Genomic DNA, 15,558 nt, shown 5'->3' on the forward strand with positions numbered 1-15,558 from the left:
TTTGCTATTCACATTGAAATAAAACCCCAAATATTAGGTGCACTGTTTCCTTGTAGTCTTGCAAAGAGGTACTGTGACCCTTCCTATGAACAAGCCATCCTTGAGTAAAATTCCAAACCTCCAAAATCATACTTATTTTCATAGGACTGAATATTTTTCATAGGTTGGAACACTGATAAAATTACAACCATTTTCTTGAGGTTTTGAAATCATCATCAATGGAGATTGATAGCCTAATCTTCTGTTTTTCTTCAGTATTTCTGGCTTCAAAACTAACATAAAGAATCCCACACATTAATGGAAATAGTTTTAACCTATGCTGCTGTCCTGGTTTTGGCTGAGAGAGACTTGATTTTCTTCCTAGTAGCTGCTAGAGTGCTGTGTTTTTGACTTAGCATGATGATAATGTGATAACATGGATGTTTTAGTTGTTGCGGAGCAGTGCTTATGCTAGCCAAGGACTTTTCAGCTTCCCATGCTCTGCCAGGGAGGAGGTGCACAAGAAGCTGCAAGCTACAAGAGGGGGCACAGCCAGGACAGCTGACCCAGACTGGCCAAAGGGATATTCCATACCATATGATGTCATGCTCAGTATATAAACTGGGGGGAGCTGGCCTGGTGGACAGCGATCACTGCTCAGGGACTCGCTGGGCATCAGTTGGCGAGTGGTGATTGCTTGTTTTTCCTGGGTTTTGTTTTTCTCTCTCTCTTTTTATTGTTTTCCTTTTCATTACAGTTAATTATTATTTATTTTATTTATTTCATTCATTAAACTGTTCTTATCTCAACCCACAAGTTTTCTTACTTCTGCACTTAACGACTCTCTCCCCCATCCCACTGGTCCGGGGAGGGTGAGCGAGCTGCTGCTTGGTGCCTGGCTGCCGACTGGGGTTAAACCCCGACAGCTACTCATAGCACTCAGGTCACAATCTTCCTTTTTGTTGTGGGTGCTATCTTGAGGTAATTAACAATGTAATTTCTTACATCATAGTCAATATTGTCTCAGTAACAGAATTTAAATTGTGTGACATGACACATTCATTTCAGTAGCTTGATTTTTATTTCCAAAATATGTTCTTTAGATATAGTAGTATTTAAGCAATTGTAATCTGTGCTAAGTGGAATGACTTTAGTTTTTATTCACTTAGAGCAAACGAATAGATTTTTAACCTGCTTTGACTCGATCAGAAAAGTGCAATTACAATGTATGTACACACGGTAAGAGGAGGACTGTTACGCTCATTTGTGCATGCTGTTATAGACTAGTAGAAGAGTTCACAACTCTTCTACTTCACGCATTCACAACTCGTGCAAGTTAGAAGGCATCAGTTGTGTGGATGAAATGTATGCTTTCAAAAACAGGAGGTAAGACCTTCTGTTTTCAGACTGGTGAAGTTAAACTACTGGTTTTGTGTATAGATACGGGCAAAAGAAGTTTTGTTTTAGCAGTGCAATGGAAAGCATTCTCCCATGTGCTGAGACAACGAAGTAAAGTTTTGATACTAAATAAACAAGCAGTGTATGCTCTCTTCTAAAGTTTTTCCTGTGTTCTTTATTTTGTTAGGTTTGTTGTCTTTAATAATAGAATGGAGTATCCTAGCTAATGAAAAGCCTGGAAAAGGTAGGGAACTGGGTATCTTACGAGAATTACCAAGTGGCTCCACATGGAGTCAGTCAGGGTTCAGCACAATTCAGCCAGAACTAGGTTGTCTCCTCTAAAAAACCCCTTCACGTGTCTCTCATCTGTGGAGTTTGTACTTCAAGGGTTTATTAGCTTGGGCAGAGCATGTTGTGAAAATACAAAGTAAGCTTGCACTCAGTGTGGCATCCAAGCATTAAGAAATGGGTGGGAATATTTGGCTTATTGATATTGGCTGGCTGTACGCACAAGCACTTCAGTAATGTGATGCAGGCATTCTTAGGGTGCGAGGTTACAGAAACATGGTGTTGGGAGGTCGAGGTTTATTCTCAGAGCAGTACAGTGCATTCAAAAGCCGCTGAGCCTAAACAAGTAATCTCAGCCAACTTAAACTGACCATGCAAAGAGCCAGATGGGAGTCTTTGCCTTTAGTATGCTTTTAATCCACATTCCAGATATACTGCCCATGGGCTTGACCTGTATAACTATGAAAATATGTTTACAAAGTATTAATGTCCTGTGCAGCGTAGATGTTGGCAATCCTTGCCTTTTTTTTGCAGCTTAGTCCTTCAGGAAGCCTTTGTTTTAGGGATTGGTTTACACTAGTATTTTAGTATGTATTAAAGACAGTTTATGGAAATGTTTTTGTATAATTTAAGCCTGTTGCTTCAAGAAATAGTAATAGCAGAAAATAATTCTGTTTTTAAAATAATGTTTTTACAGAAGGCTATTTGATATTAAAGGAAAAGATTGCTTCATCTCTAATGATCTCTAGCGTGCATTGCCACTGAAGAATGATCTGCTCAAAACTGTCGGTCATTACCTAATACAGATTTGTATGTCTTACAACAAATACTAAGATGCTGTAGAATTGCAATTAGTGGTATTCCATAGGGTTGTAACTATTTTTTCCACATTTCTTTTATTGTTTGTATTTTCAATATGAAGATTCTTTCTTTGTCATATCTTACGTTATTAATTTGGAAAATTGATGTCTTATGGAATATTCTTACTTTCTTACTCAAATGTATGGATGCATACATTCTGAATACCAGAATAATTATATAGAAAATAGTGGTGTACCCGGAAGACTGCCTTTTGTGAAAGAAGTTAAAGTGCACGTGTAACTTCTTGTATGAATTTTCAGTATTTTGGACATTCTGCGCTGTGTTTTTAGAGTTCTAGAATGGTGACAAAACAGAATGGATGAAGAATAAAACTGAGGGAACTAAATAGTTATTTTAGATGTTCTGAAAACATAATAACTTGTTAATTATGGAGATACACAGACTGACAGGTATATTCAGAGAAGAAAATGGTGCTACAAAGATCCAGTGTTAATGAAATTCAGCTGAAGGAAAGTTGTGAAAGAGAGATTAAAGATGAAAACCTGAGCTATTATTTGGATATTCAGGCACTGGGCATGATAGCTACCCTAATCAACAATGAAAAATGACTATAGCAGTTTTTACATCGGACATGCTTCTAATTATTTTGTTGTTCTCAAATGATCCGGACTCCATATGCAATTAAACAGATATTCATTAATTATTCTGAATGCTTGTGTTGACAGGCGTGACCTTCCTGAATTTAATATTAAGACATCAGTTAGTGGAGATCCATTTATGGATCCCCTGCTTACTTTGTCTGGAGATGAAACCCCTGTGATCAAATATCTCTGAAGCTATTCTGTTAAGCATGGTTTAGATGCAGCAGTCTAAGCTTTGCCTATTACAATATTATTTGGCTTGCATAGCTTTGTTCTTGTTTTGTTCTCTCTCTTTGCTTAAAAAAAGCACTGCTGTTTCATTGACCTGACTGGACTTAGAGAAAAACAGATGCCTGATTAACAACTTCATATAATACTTTATTGCTTAAATAAAACACTGTTAGTTAATAGCAATATTTGCTCGACTTAGCCAAACTTCTTAAACTTGGCCATTGTTAAATGCCTGCATTTTATTCCTGCAGCAGTAGTTTTCTCTAGAGGTTTCGTGGCTGAAGCCTTTATCTGCAGATTGTCTTAATGGACATACAGCGTCAGTAATTCCATTGAGGACTTTTGCTTTTCTCCAAAGGCATTTGCTATTCCTAGATTTCAGCTGGAGCTAAACTTTCACACTTCTGGTTTAAGAGCTGTGCTGTTGGTGGTATTTTGTTTTTTTCCTTTGTTTGTTTTTTTCAGTGGTAGAATAGTACATGTTTTCTTGCTTTCTTAGTGTTGTTATATTTCTCTACCCATAATTTAAAACAAAAAGTATTTCCCTAAATGGAAGAGCATTATTTATCATCTTGCATTGACAAAATAATGTGAAATTGACAAGTTAAATTATTTGACAGTGATTCTATGAAACATTTTGGGAAGTTCACTGGAGTAGTATCTTATACATTTTTGTAAATGTGTGGGTTCTGAGTGTGGTTGGGGTCAAAACTCATCCTCCTCCATTCTCTTGGAGCCCCGAGTTCAAAATCTTTTGCCTTACCCTTGCTTAGTCTGTCCTGATTCGCAGAGTTTGTGTCTACTCTGTGGTCTTTCTTGTTCAGTGCCTGGTTTCCAGAGCCCTTGTTCCATGGGCATCGGCAAGGCACACCTCCTTGTTCTCGCTCCAGCTTTCCTTCTACAGTATGTTTGCTCCAACGAGAAATGCAATGTGAACAAGTACTTCCCCTTCCTGTTTATAAATGCCTATGTGTAAAGATGTGTACATTTGTGTCTCAGGTGTAGACAAATGAACTTGAAATTAAAAGACATTTGAAGGTCACTTAGCATTGGTTCTCTTTGGGAAAATATTTCCTTTGGGCCAGCTACTTGCGTGTATGTAAATATTATATGTGACTCACTCTGTTTTGGGGGGGAAAACACCTAAAATCATATTGCTTTAAATTATTATTTAAAAAAAGTCACATAAGTCTGCAGCTGTTCTGACTGGTTTGGTATAAATTCGACACTGGGTATTTCTTGAACAGTTGCCAAACCTCTGGTGTCTTAAAAATAATTTTAATGCTAATCTATTCATACGGCACAGAAATCCGAAGGGCAAATTTCCCACTACTAAAATCATGCCTTTTGGCTTTGCTGAGATGAAATATACGTTGTATGTTAACAGTAGCTACAAGGTATGTACGGCTTTATAAATGCATCCAATTTTGTAGTGCTGTGTTTCTGAAATAGTAGCTGCTATCTGAATAACATAATTGTAACAGTATGTTCAAGGCATACTGTATGACTCTGTATTATCAACTTTGTACTGTAAAGTGATTAACCCAGGTGGTTAGCGGCTTGCTATATCCCTTGATACATATCTCATTAATACTGTTTGTAGCAGATGTTTGTTCTAATGAGCCGAGCTGAATGTTCAGACAGGAGTAGGGTTAGTAAAGTAATGAGACACCAGTTTTGAAAAAAGGCTGTTACCATTTAAGAATAATAAAAAGCTTTTAAAATGTCTGTGGAATAATTCAAATTAATACAGTCAAACAGGACTAGGTTTTATAATGGTGAAATGTGACCTGAACTAAATGCAAGCTATTAAGTGGCGTAAGTTATTTTCCTACATTTGTATGAGTACCTTTTTGTTTTTCACATCTGTACACATGCAGTTTTAGTAAAAAAAAAATAAATATGATCGTAATACTAGGGCTGTTCAATTATGGGAAGGCAGCTATTTAAAAAAATGCAGGACAGGTAGTTCTTGCCAAAGGCTATTATATTTGAAAAATATTCATGCAAATTTGATGGCTTGCAGATATCTAAATGCAAACAAGTAGATACAGAATGTAAAGCAGCTCTTTGAGAATTGCTGCTAATTGTCTAAAAGGTGTTTGTAACAAAATAGTTAGGAACATCTCTGAAGTTATTTATTTGCATGATTAGCAAGTTACATTTTAGAAAAAAGGCCTGTTGCCTAAATAATTCTTACTTTGTTGGTATCACAATACAGAATAAAACTAGTAAAGCTGCACTTAACTGTGCAATAAAACTGGTGACCAAACTTTTGGATTGTGTTTATTAAATAATTTAGATTTATCCAAAGCATGTAAGTTACTATATTAGCAAACTTGTGATAGCTTCCTATGTTTCTTTGGTTTAGCTTTTTGTACAAATTGAAGAAAATTTATATTATTGTTAAGAACACTAGAATTATTGGCAGTTGCAGCCTCTTCAGAAACATACTTGTGACTCTGTGAATTGAAGGAGGTCTGCTGGGTGTGCTTTAAGATAACTTTTCATGCATTTTGTTAAAATGTAATGAAGACAAGGTAAAAGTTTTTCTGTGAACTTGCATAGCTAAATACTTTTTTTTCTATCCCTATTCTTTGATCCTTTACGTGAAGAGATGAAGCTTAGGTGCATAACTGAGAAACTGCAGATTCCTTATGACTTTTGGACAACTTTTTGTATTTGTGACAAGAGTAACTTGTGGAAGGTGATCATCGCTAAAAAACAGTTCTAAAATAATGGAGAAAACTGAGAAACAGATTTTTTGTTTGTTTTAGAAATGAAGACGTAAAAGAAACTAGCCCAAAATTAGGTGGCAAGGAAGAAAAATGGTAGCCTGTCTGCAAAGGATTAAAGAAGAGACAGTTAAATGGGTTCATGGAAAAACTATTATCCCTGAGAGTGAAGAGGAGGTTAGAGAGAAAGTTGGGATAATAACAAGAACGAAGGAGGACAGAGAAGATTGGAGAGCAGTACTAATCCAATTAAAAAACAAATCTCTGCACTTGAGAACTCATTATTAAGAACAAGAGACGGGCTTGTGAAAGCAGTTCTAGCGAATGGAAAGATTGTCTCCTGGGAGCAAAGAAATTAATGTGGAGTTGAACTTGAAGGAGACTTTGGGAATCAGAAAGAAGCCATAGATTACTTTTCAGATTGGTACAAATGACATGACCAGATTCTTATGGATGTGGAATTTTATGCCCAGCAGTGGAAAATGCCTGAAGTGGAGGTTTATGCAACTGTAACCCCCTGAAGCGGGTTCTTGCCCAATTTAGAGTAGGGGGACAAAAATGCAGGATGTTGAGATTTGACATATGGCTTTGGAAATGGTGCTAACAAGAAAGTTTAGGGCCATTAATCACTGGAAAGCATTTGTGAGAAAAGAGCTTTTCTCAAGGTATGAATACCCCATTTCTGGGCATCTTACTTTCTGACATAGATAGCTAGTGAATAAGTGAATTATTATATATTGTGTTTTGAGTGTCTGGTCATGTTTAGGGTTATACCTTTCTATGGTCTTGGGGTCAGGAAGGAGCATTTGCCTCATAATCATAGGATGGGGTGAAGAACCCACAAAAGAATCATCTGGGCACTTCTAAACCATACCTTCCTTTCCTTTCCCTTCCTCCTCTCCCCACTTATCTTAAGAAATAGACTTAAATATTTATCAGTTTTGCACCATTGGTTGGTAATGCTGTGTATCCCTTCCTCTGTGGTTCGGGTATGTTTCTGTGGTCTGAAATTTTAAAGGACAGAAATAGTCAGGGATTTGGACATTGTACTGAACAGACTTCTCAGGACCAAATGGATTTTTTTCATAGGAGTGACAGGTTTTGTGAACAACTGGACTTAATTCAAGTGGTTTGATTCCAAGTTAAATGAGCTTTATTCAAATCACGTGCTTATGTAACTACCAGCAATGGGCAAAGCCTCAACTGTTGAGTGCTAATTATACATAATTCATGTGTGTAGGACAGCTACTCTTCAGACATTTGTTATTATTTTCATTGAGTATCTCGAAGTGGTAGTTGTGAAGGTTTTTCTGTTATTCCCATGAAACTGTCAAAATGGGATGGTATTTAAAGAGAGGACTTGGAACAAAAACCTTAGTTAAAAGGGTAAAGTGACTGTTGCTGTTCCCCTATTGCTAACTCTGCACTGTTCTCTTTCATGCTACGGTTTTTAGGTCTTTGGAAGGGAAATGCAGTTTTTGTTTACATGGTCCCTTGTGGTCCTTCTTTATAATGATTTTAACTAGCTCTTGAAGAGAAAACAAGCTTGCTCAGTTTTAAACTAGTGCTGTGGTTCTACAGCTGGAAGAACCTTGGTTTAGGATGGGCCTGGAATCCGTATGGGATTTATTTCACTGACTTTATTTTGAATAATATACTTAATTGGAGCTAGTGTATATTTTGGCTGGAAGTTGAAGTTGTGAAAGTTATTTGAAGTGGTTGTAATAAAGCTTTTTTTTTTTCCCCTCTCCAGTCAAGGTTAAAAGCTATAAATAGCTTTTATAGGCTACAGTACTAATCAGTTGTTAGGAACCTGCAGTTTAGCTTTTCAGTGTGTAATGATAACATAATGTCAAGCTTCTGCAAAAGTATATAAAGGTCACATATGATTCTGGATTATAATGTATAAACTGCCTGTCTAGTGATTGCTGAAAAGAGCAATTCATAGATGTTAAGCACTCTAAATATCATTCCTCTTAATTTTCTGAAAAAGCAGATGCCTAATTAATGGTTTTATTTTGTGTGTTTAGGTAGGAGGGGAAGGGAAAATGGGGTGGGAAGGGAGGATTGATGTGTTTTGAGACTAGAAAGTTGCGGGTTTAGTAGCTGAGATGTGAGTCTTTGCTCATTCTACATCTTAATAATTATCTCTTATAGTGGTGCTGGGCAATAAACAGGTTTACAAGGCTGGTATCAGCCTGTTTCCCATAGCATTAGAACCTGCAAATATTGTATGCTTACTTGAGTTTTTATCTAAGAGTGCAAAAATAAAACTTTGATAAGTTGAGGTAAGGTAAAGGGCACTTTCAGCCTATTTAGTGTGTCCCCTATCTCAAGGTAAAGGCATTACAGCTCAGGGTAAAGAAGCTCCAGCACAAGATGGCTTCATCATCTCCACCTGTTGACATGTTGTCAGAGGACATGTTGTCCTTTTCTCCTCTTTTACCTGTTGTACAGGGAGTGAGAGCATGCCTAGGATTTTGGTTAGCAGACTGACTTTGACAGCAGAAAAGGGATCATCAGATTTTAGTAGCCAGAGTCACGGGCATCACCAGACAACTCATTGGTTCTGTTCAACTATAGTGATTATGCACCAGGAGAGGTCTGTCTTGGTTGAGAGACACTAGGTCAAACAAGGCAGTACAGAATGTCTTAAGATGTTAGACTTGTCTCTGGAAAGATTGGGTATAAATATTGTTACTCCTAAGAAGTTCCCACAAGGCAGTATTATGTAAAGCAGAGATGTATATTATAGACCAGATCTGTTAGTTTCACAGCCATTGGGCTAGGCTGAAATTGGTTTTTACCTTAACGTTGCATTTGGAGTGGTTTGGGTTTTTTTGTTTTTCTTTTTTTCTTGGGGGTGGAGATAATGTATTTATTTATTACTAAGGCGCATCCATATCACTGTGCTTTTTCTCCATTTCCTGAAGTCTGTTTTTGAAATCATTGAATCAATGTAGAGGAATGAATAAAGAGATGTGACAGAATGTGTCATCCTCAGTTTGGATCCAAACTGACTCGAATGGCCAAAGAAGGCATTCTTACTCTAGGTTGTGGTTTTTCGGTTATATGTTCCTACAACAGTGTCAAGACTCTGAAAAGAAGTGGTAGAAGGAAGCTGTTGGGTTTGTGTCCCTTTCTTAAGTGGTTAAGGAGCACTGCTGATGTAATACTGTGCAGAAGGTGTATTTTGTGAAGTAGGAGGCTTGATGCTTCACAGTTCTGAAGCCTTGTGACAGCTCATGAAGTTTTATGGTCACAATTCTGAGCTCTTTGAAAAGTGCTACTTAACAGGTTATTCATATATAACTATTCGAATATTTGGACAGATTGTCTTCTAAGCAAGCTCTTTTGTTTATTTATAAATAGTTAATGCATTAAAATGCTTATTACGTAGCTTGTGCTATGAATACTAATCTTAGATTATTCAACTGTAGTCCTAAAATGTTCTAATTAGATGAAGATAAATGGTATGCCTGCATGTGTACCTGATGTTCAAGTGACAAGTATCAGTGATTACTGGTTTGTTTATTTATTTTCCGTTCTCCCAGACCTCTTTTAGTAGTGGAACAGCTCGTCCTGTGCTGCTGGTTCTCTTGGGGAGGTTACGGGCACATCCATGAAGTGTAATGGCTTAAGCTTATTCAGGGAAGAATGACATTCAGTTTGTGAAGTTTAACTATACAAATATCTAGGGCAGCTCTTTCCCTTGGAGCTGATCTTCTAATCTGTGAGCACAAATGGCAGTGGTGCTCTCTTGTGGCTGGGGAACCTCCTTTTTCAAAGCTGTGGTGCTCTTTTCCTGACTGCTACGTTATGGGCCTCCTTGAGAGGCCTTACAGTTCTCTTGCTTGGGGAACGAAAGAATGTAACTACTTGTCATTTGTTTTTCTTTCTTATACCATTGAATAAATGCTGCTTTACTCTTTTTTTTTTTTTTGAGCCATTGCTTTTCTCTAAATCTCTAAGACTCAGCCTAAAATTTGTGGAGGAGGGATGGATTCAAACAAGTTCAAGCAAGCTTGAAGCTTAATATCTGCAATAAGTAATAATATTACTAGTAAAAAAAGATAAGAGTATTCAGTAGTTCAGTCAAGTTTGAGGTATAATTTATTCCATTAATCTTATAGCTTTTAAAGAAAGTAATCAGAACATTATACAGTACAGTTGTTTTCCAATAGCGTTCCTCCCTCGGATGTAGAAATGTACTTTAATATGGACTTGACCACTTAGCATCATTAAAATTTGGGTGAAATGAAGAAAATGTAGTATTTAAAATAAATCTGTTAGTATACGGATTCAGTTAGGGGGTCACATCTTTTCTTGTCTAGTCAGCAACACTTCTTTTGTTTTAGACCAGATACATAGTAATGCACTATAAGAACTCTTCAATATATAGTAGTTGTAGATTAATTTACCCTTTGTTGTAGGTCAAATAATGATAACAAGACAACTTCAAATTTAACCCATAAGTTTTAATATCCTTTTAGAAATAAAGAAACAAAACCCCCACAGCACTCTAACTTAATTAAAACTGTGGAAGGCAGTCAAGAAAAACACTGTAACTGGATAGTATTTTTTAACCTTGCTAAATCCTTAGTTTTACCAGCTCTGTTGCAGCGTTTCACAATCTAATAATACTTTAGATAGAAAATGTAGTTTTACATTGGTTTTGAATTTGCCATCTGTTAAATTAATTAAAGGGATCTTTATCCTTGATTTATAAACCAGGAAAAACTAAAGTTTGAATTCAGTCTAAACTATGCTTTATTAGGTGAAACAATACTAGTTTCCATACTTCTTATGCACTTTTCCATGCTCCATAGTATTACTGTTTTCTCTTTTATTAAAAAACTGACTTCCCTGTTAATGCTGGTGCACAGAGTATCCCAGATGAGGGGATACCAATAAGTGGTATAATGATGCAACAGTATTTTTGTATTATGCACCATCCTATTAGTTATGTGACCTGCTAATTTTTTTGCTGGGGATTTTTCTGACTGCAGATGCAGTTCTGTGATCTCACTGACCTCTAAAAAGCAGCTGCTATATTAGCTTTCTCAGGTGATGAAGTTAGTTTAGACCTTTGTAAGGTAGGGAAGCATGGTCTTACCTCTCTTTCTGTCTGTGTCTTGCTATCTCTTGGATACTGAAACTTGCATTGTTCGTTACTGTAGTTTGGGGCGTTCTGAAGATTTCTGTAGTAAATGTTGTCATCTGCAGATTCACTGCCTCACTTTTAATGATTTTTAGTGTTGTAACAGTCACAAAAAAAAAAAAAAAAATCTTGTCTGGACCTTGTGTTGTCAAGTGGAGGAAATGAAAAGGGAAACTTGCATTCAGTGTTTAAAGGAGAGTGGTGGCAGGCAAGACTGAGAAAAGAACTTGATGTTGAATGAGACAACAGTGGAGGAGGCTGACAAGTAGTAAAGATTATGGAGACTGAATACCTGTATAAGCTATTGGGTATCTGTTTTCCTACAGTGGTAACTTGTACAAAGTGTATATATGCACAAATTTTGTGGAAACAAAGTTCTGTGGTCTCAGATAAGCAGGATGAATTGATAAATATCAACTCATCAATACGTGGAGGTATTTAAAAGATGCTTAGATGTGGTGCTTAGGGACATGATTTAGTAGTGGGCTTGGCAGTGCTAGGTTTATGGTTGGATTCGATGGTACCAGTACTTAAGGAGTAGCTACAAAGAAGATGGAGACTCCCTTTTTACATGGAGTCACATGGAGAGGACAAGGGGGAATGGACACAAGTTGCTCTTGGGGAGATTGCGATTGGACACAAGAGGAAATTTTTTCACAATGAGGACAGTCACCCATTGGAATAATCTCCCCAGGGAAGTGGTTGACTCGGCTACGTTGGACACCTTCAAGAGTCATCTGGACAGAGTGATGGGTCATCTTGTCTAGACTGTGCTCTTCCTAGAAAGGTTGGACTAGATGATCCCTGAGGTCCCTTCCAGCCTGTGATTCTGTGATCTCAAAGGTCTTTTCCAACTTAAATGATTCTATGAATATCGAAATTAAGCATAGCCCTCTCATTCTGATGTATGAAGTGATCAGTAAGATAATAATTTTTTTTTTCCATACTAGCATCAAGTCAGGGGAGCAGCAGCTTGAACAAATGATTCAGAACAAGAAGCTGGATATTGGGAACCTTCTAATTTCTCATGAAATTAGACATTGGTGTAGCAGATATGGTAGGATAACTTTCTTGACTGTAACATGAGTATTGGAAAACATTCATTGTTTAGGAAAGATGCAAAATAAAGTTTGAGGGATAACTTTTTGTTCTCATAATAGCTGAAGGATAAAAAACGTTATGGAGCTGAGGTTCTTAAAAAAAATCACTGCAGGATTGTTAGGGTTGACTTCTGGGTTACTGCTGAATCTGCTGCAGATACCCAGCCTGATTGGAGTTGTTGCGATGAGCACACTTCAACGTCTAATGTAAGTTGAGTGTCTACCTCTCCATTGATGTAATAAGAGTTCAGGCAGCACAGTTATTGAAGTCCAGGGAACTATTCATTTCACCTTAAGTAGACACAGCTATGAAACTTAATCAGAAGCTGAATTCTACCCTCTTTCGAGGGTGGAGTATTGGTGGAAGACTTTGGCCAGTGACAAATGCAGGTGCTTCTGAACATAATAAGAGATACAGTCAAGATTTTTTTGTTCTTACTTACTAAACAGCAGCCTAGTAACACAGTAGTTTGATATTGAGATAAAAATTCTTGCTTGTAGAAGCTAAATTTGGGTCCTTGATGAAAAGGCTTTGCTTTAAACTTAGAACATTATGATTGTAATGAGAGGTAAAAATAGATCAATAATATAGGTTCTTACTTTCTAAAATGACGGATTTGGATAAATTGAGGGAAGTAGTTAATGGAATCAGAAAGACTGATGAACGCAGTGTTCAGTATAGATGAGGAATGGCATTTCTTCAGAGTTCAACTATTTTGGTAGGAATTTGTATACCATGTAAAGGGAAAATAGGTTTTTTGATACAGGAATAGTGGTAGATGTCATGCTTCTGGACTTTGCCAAAATTTTGATATATTATAGAGTCTGAGGCTAATGAAAATTGCTAGAATTGTAAGATAGGTAAAGAATGGCTTGAAAGAAAATGGCAGTGGATAGTTTTGGAAGAAAATATATAGAAAGCCACAAGTGGAGATCCTGAATATTAATTTTACATTGTCATTAAGAATTTTGAAACAGAAACCAAGTATGTTCTGACAAAGAAAAGAGGGAGGCAAGCCACTGAATTCACTGAGGAGCAGAATAATAAAACTGGGAGGATATTTAGTTGTAGAAAATGCAAGGTCATGAATAAGAAATATTGGAGCTGGAGGCTGTTAATTGGAAATGACTGTCAGTCAGAATGTAAGGGGTTTTTTTGGTTTAAAATGCTGGGGAGACTGTTGATGGCAGAATTTAACCTAGACGTATGCGAGAGAAATATAAAGTGTTGGTATATTCAGAGCAGACTAACTTCCAAGGGCCTGTATGTGTAGTTTTAAAAAAATTTATTTAGCATTTGGATTATCAAGTCAAATACATAATTCCACAGTGGCCTATGTGTAGCAGTGTTTCTTGCTGGCTGAAATGTGATGTACTTGTGCAAATGAGAACGTGTACAAGTTTGAAAACGGTATTTGTGACAGAGGTGTCCATGTGCTGATTAAAAAGACATTGTTTTCATTTTGTTTCCACACTGAAAACAATATTATGTGTCTTCACATAACTTCCTGTGTTAGTGTCCCTGTATCCAGGCTTTGTCATCCTTCAGGAGACATAGTTTGAAGCAGTGACCATTGCCAGCAGCAATTAATATAAGAGAAGAAAGCAAGCTGAGCCTTCCCCATTTATTGGGACTTTAGGGTGTATTGCTCCATCTGCCACAGGCCAACTTCAAACTTGTCTAATCTAAACTGTTACTCTAGATCCAGCACAGTCTGGATTCAGGCCAGGACGTGGAACTGCAGCACATTAGTGACACAGACAAATGATCTCCTCCTGTCGGTGGATAGAGGGCAGTAATTTATTTTCATTCTCCTGGCCCTTTCTACAGTGTTTGATGCATCTGGCCAGAAGTTGATGCTGTCTTGCCAGGAGGGAGTGGCAGGGTCTGAAGTAAAGTGCTAAAGTGGCTTGGCCTCGTCCTAGGTGATCGATCTATGGAGTGGCAGTGTGCTCATGATTTTGAAGTGTTGCCAATTATAAAAGGAAATTAAGAAATTGAAAATTATATCTGCAACAGGATTTTGTTGTTGCCTCTGCGTCAGCGAATGTATTAGTGATGCTAATTGCTATTCTGAATTGGGTAGTGCTTATTTGTGTGGGAGGACAGTGCTTTCATAAGAATGAATTCTAGGCTGTGTAATGAACTCCCCTGGGAATGGAGAGCTGCCTTTTATTTTGCGCTTAGAGTTGATGATGGAATTTCTTACATTTTGCATTCTTTAATGTGATAATACAGACACAAGGATATTTAAAAAGGAGAAAAAGCGATGATGACGATACCATATAGAAATAATCTTCTTTGATATAGCCCATCTAAAGAAATACTGTGGGGTAAAGACAGCTCCTATAGGGGCTGAACTATTAAGCTTCCTTTAAAAAATATATTTCTAATCCATTTGCTACTTGTAGATATTTTTCAGAAAATTAATTTTGTGTTGAGCTCAAACTCAGAAGCAGTCTCAAAGTTTAAGGAAGATGTGCTGTATTTTTTTTGTTATACTTAATCTTTTAAAACTCCTATAAAGCACAAAATTAACAGATGTAACCTTATGGCTGGGATAGTTGCTGGGATTTTAGCTGAGGTAAATAAGTTAAACATAGGTAGGGCACATCATAAAATTCAAGTCAATGGCAAAACTTTGAACTTCTAGACCAATTTCACTGTGTTTTGCCAAGCACTATGCTGAATGTGAGGTACTGTGTTGGGGAGTATTTTCAAAGCTGGTTTTGTGAATCCTAATAAGCTGGGAGAGAGGACAGAGTCTGCACGCTCTAGTTGGTGCAGTATTGGATTTGGAGCTTGAGGGAGACAGTTCTGTTCTTGTTCCTGAATCTGAATGACTGTAGGTTGATGGAGGCCAAGTAATTTGCCTTATTTTGCCTTAAATAATATCTTCCTGAAATATAATTTCAAATCCAATGGTGAAAAATAAAGGAGAAACCTCAGTTTTAAACTTACTGTTTTCAATGTAGCTCGAGTCAGCTTCAGAATTGTGTTAAAAAAATCAAACCAAAACAAAAAACCAAACGCAACCAAAAACCAACAACAAAAACCAAGCCCCTTAAAAATCAACAAAAAGCCCACAAACAACAAAAAATCTAAACCCCAAAACCAAACAAAGCCCCCCAAACCCTCACCATCATCAACAAAACAAACTAAAAGTGGAAGTTGAATAAAATTATTCTTATGGCATGTATTT

The 15,558-nt window shown here is 37.0% G+C and overlaps 1 protein-coding gene across 3 annotated transcripts in view; it reads left to right on the forward strand.

Moving 5' to 3' along the window:
• The window catches only part of RNGTT (RNA guanylyltransferase and 5'-phosphatase), a 192,378-nt gene that overhangs the window by 30,661 nt on the left and 146,159 nt on the right, over positions 1 to 15,558 (forward strand). The gene's annotated exons all lie outside the window — the stretch shown is intronic.

The sequence above is a fragment of the Phalacrocorax carbo genome, chromosome 3 (genome assembly GCF_963921805.1).
Source record: "Phalacrocorax carbo chromosome 3, bPhaCar2.1, whole genome shotgun sequence".
In the NCBI taxonomy this organism is placed as follows: Eukaryota; Metazoa; Chordata; class Aves; order Suliformes; family Phalacrocoracidae; genus Phalacrocorax; species Phalacrocorax carbo.